This window comes from Amblyomma maculatum, chromosome 11 (genome assembly GCF_055883805.1).
Source record: "Amblyomma maculatum isolate TAMU_Amacu chromosome 11, ASM5588380v1, whole genome shotgun sequence".
Taxonomy (NCBI): domain Eukaryota; kingdom Metazoa; phylum Arthropoda; class Arachnida; order Ixodida; family Ixodidae; genus Amblyomma; species Amblyomma maculatum.
The window spans coordinates 64,503,368-64,511,032 of NC_139354.1; positions in this window are offsets into that span (position 1 = coordinate 64,503,368).

Here is a 7,665-nt window from a genome sequence, read left to right on the forward strand (position 1 = left end):
CGCCCTTTACCAATGCTATTGATTCGATTCAATTTCGCAGTTACAGAGCTCACATCGCCAAAACGTGTAAAGGTTCGTTTCTCTCAAGTAAGGGATACGCTGTGCATGTGCACGGCGCCACGATCTCACCCCACTGACGTCCTCAAAGAGGTAAAGGCAGCGATAGGATGCGCTTGACCTTTAGCATTCTCATCCTGTTCGTAAATTATAGATGAAACTGCGCTATTTTGCTAAGGATTTGTATGCGAAAAACGACCTAGAAGGTGTGGTGTATCAACCTCATATATTATTAAAACATCTTTAAAAAGCAATGATGCGAGAAACAGAGCAATGACGTCAAAAGAAAAGCGCATCCGATCGCTCGCTACATTCACATACTTCTGAATGCTGACTTTGCTATATTGTGATTCCGTACATACCAACGTCGTCGCAGTAACGCACAGCCTATCACCGTATTAAGCAGAAACTGAACGAGGCCCGTGGTGCCAGTTTAACGCTTGGTAATTACAAAATGCGCATTGAATCTAACAGCAGTGGCAATGGTTCCCGTGTAAACATTCGATATTTACCTTCGATTCTGCTCTACCAGGCTTACTGCCCGGCTGTAAAAAAATGGGCAAACCATACAAGGAACTGAAGAAACAACATTATAAATCATGTAAAAAGCGCTTTTATTTAAACATGCGTTCACGAAAAATCTAAACGAAAAACTGCCACACAGAATATGTACAGGACTGGGCTCAGCACAAAGTTTCTGAAGTCGGACACTTTTGCCTTTCATCCCAAACAGCATTCATAACACAAGAATAAAATAATGAGAATACAGAAAGTGAATGAAAAATACAGAAAGCACGCGCAAACGTGAGAAGTTGTGGCGAAAATTTAAGGCATCACGCTTCGGCATTCGAAACTTTCTCATGCATTTCGCACAGAAACTACGGCGGTTCTTTAGCGTCACGCCCAAGTGTACAATCCGCATGAGGTAGCTAATGTATGGAGTGCTTCCTAATTATCGTTCGGAAAGGCGTAACAAAAGTTTGATAGCTAAAACGTGTTCCCCAGTGTTATGCTCGGGACTGTGGACTTCAATTTCTGAAAAAATGTTTACGCCGAACAGCTAAACGCAACTAAACACAATGAGTTAAAAGGGAAGAAGGACGAGTGAGATAAACGGGCAAGGCCATAAAAATGCAAATTTGTTTGACAAAAAACCAAGACATTGATAATTTTAATTCATGACAGTGATGTGTAATTAACAAAAGCAATTTTCCACAGCAAACAGTCAACTTAAATAAAATGCTAATTGAATTTGACCATCCGTGAGCATGTATAGTTTTTGTTTACAAACCACAAAAAAAAAACACGCTTCAGAAATTTCTGGCGAGACGAAGAGCAGTTCGGGTACGCACACAGAAATATTTTCTCCTAAGGTAGCAGCCTAAAAACAAAAGCCATCAGTTCAAAACAATAATTTCTAGCATTGCGTGCACCCAATTAGGCGATCAGGCATGAAGGCTGCGAATGGCTGCAGATGTTACCTGTATGAAACAAAAATGGTAATTAATCCTGAGATTGCTTAATTGAATAAAAATGCCGAACAGCTATCTCCACTGGCAACAGGAAACATCAATGCAGACATATGAGAAGACTAGCAAAGAGCGCGCTAGCAGGGCTCGGCAAAATTTAACGCAGGTGCATACGTACTTCACTGACAACGCACTAGCAAGGCCTCGTTTAAACGCAGGTGTTGACAAAAGCAACGAGTCCTTAAATGAGCATACTTGCCCTGATACCCATACTAATACTTGAGTATACTTGCCCTAAGTATCTGGTATAGTAGCAAGTTGCGGGGAAAACACGTTACAAGCCTTATTAGCCAGCTACGTTTCTGTTATGCGCATGCAGATAGCCTTTGTTTCTCCTCCATTGCGGCATTTTAATTTTACTTGCCACGTGCCGAACAGCTACAATATGCGTTGCGTACTCATGTTACCATTAAAGAGTGAGAGGAAATTATGGAATTTATCCGAGGACAATTGGTTATAGTATTCGCAAGCCTCAGCCGTAATTAAGCTCTGACGGCGCCTTAGGAACGGTGTCCTTCCCTTTGCTCTGTACTGACGCCCGGTTGCAAGGCGTTTGCGAGATGAAGGTCCGGAAAAGGTGTGCCCTATATTACTGGGTACTTCTTCGTTGCTAAAAACTTGGCCTGGAGCATTTCCTGCGCAAGCTAAGTCAAACCCTTGTTCTGATCTTGGTCTGCTGGTGGATCTTCAATGGTCCGCTCCATTCGCTTCAAAAACACGTTTCACTGAACTGCACTGATACCGCGTCGTCTTGTGCTCCCGAAGTGTAATAAATTAAAGTGTGCAATCACTCTCCCACATCTCCTTGCACACGTAACAAGCGAAAACTCGGAGATGGCTTGTCCATGCAAGGTCAGCCATGCTGTTACCTTGGAGGGAATTCTGGCTAACGCAGATAGCTTGGGTGGGGTCGTTGCGAAGACTGAAATGCGTTACATGCATCGCGTGCACGAGGTTTGAGCCGTGATGCATGTCTGTTCTCGATCCCCATTCATTGTGTTGCATGTTGAAGTCGTCGTCTCCAATCACTACCACAACGCTAGGGTGCCCCTTTTGAAGATCCGAGATCCACAACCAGTCAGTTGTGACGCTGCTGCGAATTAAAGGTCGTACGTAAACCGATACAGCCACTACATCTCGTTTAGACAACCGATGGATGGCCCCAAAATTCTACTGGTAGGCTGTACAGCATTGTGTGAGACTTAATTCAACGTGAAATGTGCGTGGCTACCAGAACCGCTGCATTTTGTTTACAGGCTACTCCATGCCTTACGGTGCTATCTGGTCTAGTCACTGGTCACTGGCGATGCTGTTAAATTGGTTCCGGATAAGTAATATATGCTGGAAGCGTTAGAGTTGTAACTCGTTGTCTTGCAGTAGGAGCACAGCTGAATTCATCCCCGCCGAGTAGCAGTACAGGAACTCTGTCTTTCTGCACGCAAAATAACGGCAGTTCCAGCTGGCTCCTAGTTGCAGGTTAGACGGTTGACTGGAGCCCGCGATGGTGATGTTCCTTATCAGCCGGTTTTGGATTGCGCTTATGGCTTACAGAGCAGCAACCATTTGCTTTTGGTTGCGCTCCGTACAAACCACACGCTCAATAAAAAGCGCGATGAGATTGTTGTAGATTTGCGTGGCCTCGCAAGTAGAATGGAACTGGTGGTCTTCATCGGAAAATTGGCTCATAGCCTGCTGTCCCGACGCAGTCGAGGCGTCCTTACGGGAAACGGGGAATGGCTTTTAAATTGCTGTAGAAGGCTCAAAATGCTGACTTTGCAAGAGGGTGGGCCCTGCGAGAATCCTGAGCTTGTCGGGAAGCGGGGGAATCTCTGTCCTGCTTGCTATCGCTGATGTTGGTCGAACTGCTAACGTGCTGGTGCACGGCTTCCCTACGTGGCATTGCAACCTGGGATGTTAGCCACTTGAGCAGCGGCTCCAAACATTTCCGCCTTAGTGTAGCCCTTGAGTCATTGGCGCCGCAAACGGCGCTTCTGTACTATATCGATGGCAGCTGTTGTCACGTCAGAGCTGGTCACTCTGTGAGCATTAAAGAGAATAAACTTGTCTTCCAGACACCCTGGATCTGCTGGTGCATGCTTTCCGTTATATTTGTGGCATCGTAGCCCTCGAATCTTAGATCTCGCATTACGTGTTGTAGTACAGTGTGCAACCACTTTCCCACGCAGGCGTTACGTTGCTTGCCGACGTGTAGGTCATCTTTGGTCAGTCGCTAGGTGGCTTCCTTTGCAGTTGCATACTTTGCATACTGTGTTACCGCCAGGCCTACAGACATCGGAATATTTTGTTGGTCATGCGGCGGGTAGCCACATTTGTCACAGCGTCTTCTGTGCGTGTTAGGACACGTATTTTGGCGGTGTTCAGTATTGTGGCACACGTTACATATTGGGACCCTCAGAGTGTAAGTCTGGACCTTGACTTCACAATGCCCAAAATGCATTGTTCCTGGCTTAGTTTGTCCTTGAAACGTCACCAAAACTGTGCCCCTGTTGCCCATTGCCTTTGTAGCAATGATGCAATGGGCGCTGCAGGGGAGGCGACGTGTGAGCTCATCGGGGATCCAACCGATTAGTTCGTGGAGCACACCACATGCAGCTTTGGCTGGTACCGGTTCACACGTTTCCACTAGAATTATGTGATCAGGGATGACACTCAGCTGGTTTAGTTGTACGAGTGCTTCCTTGAAGTTGAAGTTGCAGGTGTTTGTCATGATGACTACGGTGTCCAAACGGGCCTGAAGTTTGTAGGGAAGCAACCCAGTGAAGGGGACCTTCTCCTGCAACTCTATCACCACATCGTCAAGACGTTGTCGACTAACGTTGGCGATCCGGTATTGCTGTCTTGGTCGCAAATTGGTGTATACGTGAGCAGCGCTTGGTTCGGTGGGGCCAAGGCAGGATGGAACCGGCGTTTTCGTTTGTTGGCTGTGCTCCAAGCATGTTCAGTCCGCGGCGTCGTAGCATCTGCTCATGCGGCGTCTGCAATGTCCATATCATTTGCGTCGCCTGGTTTGCATCTGCGGGCAGTTGTGAGGCCTTTTGCTAATCTTGTGGCTGAATCGCCGTAGTTACCGGCAATGATGAACGTGACTCAGCTTCGAATCACGCTTAACTGGCCCCTGGCACCAACTCAGACCCGCCGTATATAGGTTTAGGTGAAGCCCCAAGAAAGGATGAGCATGCCGCTACTTCGGGCACCGCTAAGTCTGCCGGTGGGCTCCAAAACTGTTCTGCAGCACCTTCAGGCTGGTTAGCGGAAGAGGAACCTTGATTCCTAATTTTTATGCGCGTTTCTAGCGTGTCCTCCGCCAGCGGTGTAAAACGATTGGGTGTCAGAGGCCATGGCATGGCTGGCATAGCTAAGCTTAAAGGCTAGCCCGATGGTGAATGAAAGCGCTCCTGCCGGATTCCTTTGCCTATCTCTGGCGCTAAAGGTAGTTCCGATCGATGCCTCGGCCATTCCTGCATTAACAGGGGATGTGTGTTCCACTAAGTATGCTAGAACTAGCCAGAAAATTTCAAGGTAGGCATAACCTCTCCACACTCCGACAAGTGCGCACTGTCCAGTCGACAAAGCTAACACCAGGTAATTACAATCCGTCAACGTAACTGCATTATCATGGCCTACACAAATCATGGCCTACACAAACTACAGTATCACATCGCGAAATACCTTAATCTATTAGAAGAAAGTAGTATCGATATACATAACATCTGAAAAAATATGGAAAGAACACCTCATATTAGAAAGCACGTAAACCTGCCATTTTTAGCTTTCTTTAACAGAGAATACGAAACAATCATTTCGTACGAAGTGTGCACTTCAATGTCCTCTCTTTTTCTTTTTTATTGCTGTTGCTAACCTGATGTTTCTAGCAAGTGCATAATTACGAGATGTTGTATTTGCGTGTGTGTGATCTGACAGCATTGTGAATTGTGTTTTGTACAGAAGTGCCTGTTTGTATTTGTCTTCTTGCTAAGACAGGGGCAGGAACCCCGTCAAGCTACAAGTACAGTAGGTTTTTGTTCCTGCCGGAGTACTGGTGTACAAAAAATACTGAATAAAGAATTTGGATTTGGATTTAACTGACAACTGTGGGTTTGTGCGGAATTATATTTTGTGGTTTTCTGGAAACTAAAGCAGTTAACATGTTTAACACGGACTTAAATTTTTACACATAGCAGGGTCTTGTATTTACTTCAACTTCTGAATACTCTCTCATCTTACTAATGATGTATTCAACCACTTCAAGTAATACCAATGTTCCAAGATATCTCAGACCACATGAAATAGCGCTCAAACTACTGATAGTATCCAGCTCGTAGCACCCTGCTCGTCGAGTGTACAGAACGAATAAATATGCAGTAAAATAAATAAACCTTATCTGTCACCGCTTGCAAACTAGACCACGGAAAGCACATACAAACTGCCAGTCTTACTCAGCGTCCGAGTCTCAACATTTATTGCATTGGGTGCTCATGTCTGTTTAAAACCTCAACTCCATCGCATTTTCAATAAGCGATAACTGATTATCACTTAAAAATTCTAAAAGCCTTACTATATATCTTCGTTTTTCTCACTTATGACCTGATCGCTGAAGCAAGTAATATATTTTTCCGCGAATGAAAAACTGAAAACTAGCGCTCTAACCTAATGTCCAACTCGCCAAGAAAATTGAGCCGGAAACAGTATGAGACTCGGCAACAGCTCCTCTGAGCTTTCTTGGGAAAAGTGTACTTTTTTTATTTACGCGCCAATTGCCACGACAGGCAACCTGTTTGTTTGCGCCTAACTTGTAGTTCATTATAACAGCTACAAGACACAATGACCTACAGAACCGGGCTGACTTGGTGCGCAGCTGCCTCCATGCTAACGTCAGCTTCATTGGCTACACAACATGAAGCGTCTATGTCGTTACGTTTCAAAAACCAGCTGTATTTCAACTTTGAGAAGCATCTGACATAGCACCAGACAGCAGGTGCCTGAAAAGAAAGTTGAATTATAAAGTTTGTGTGAAGGTCACTAAAAGTTACGACATGTCTTGTGCAGCAACTAGCGCTTTTTTTTTGAACTAGCTGAATAGCACCCTTTGAAAAGCGACATGTGTTTAGTGCGCTATCTTTCTGTGCACAGGATGAAAGGCTCTGATATACTTTTTTGTAATCTTTGGTCACTCATGCAAAGGCTGTTTGGCTGACATGTTACGCGGATCACTTTCGTTCCAGAGTATAAAAGGAGCTAGAAAGAGTACTTCTTCCTTCCTCTCTGGCGCAAAAATCGGATATATGTGTTATATAATGCCACTTTTGTACTTGGCCGCTTTTTTTGTCATCTCTGTACAAGGTAGGCTTTTACTCCTATACAACACATCACTTCAGAGTAGCTTTGTTAATTTCTCAATACACAGTGCCAAATTGTTGAATTGGATTCATCAAGTTTTTTCTTAAAGGCACGAGTTACAAGCCACTCGCTCACTAACTCTGCTACATTTGGATTTTTACATGGTGCCAGCTCGAAAGCAACTCCCTTTCGATAATCCTCTCTAAAGCACCTATTTTACATAGATGCATCTAAGCTCCATTGTGTGTAGGAACTTGGAGTGTGACTAAAAACGGCTCTGGGTGGCTTGCTTCCTCTTTACATATATATGCGACATTGTTTTTTGCCCTAGAGATAACATTCAGAACGTTGTCTTTTTTGTTATCGGCCGCTTTTTTAAAACCTTTACCGCCTATGCAGGCATGATTGCCCTCTATAGGCCAGCATTCTTCGCACGTTTTATAGAATAGTCATCTTTACGCGAGCGCTAAATATTATGACGTCCTATAGGGCGATTTCTAACATGCGCTTTGTCGTAGTTTAGCCAAGTCTATCAGCACTTATGCTACGGGCCTACATCACCTGCCATGATTTATTGATCAGTATACCGACTGCAGGGCAAAGCCTTTTCCCATTTTCCTACATTAACCCCGGTCCCCTGCTAGCTGCGTCCACTTGAACTTATAAATTTATTTTCTTCCCACAACGGACCTTCTGCCGCTTTCTGCTATACGCTTTCCTT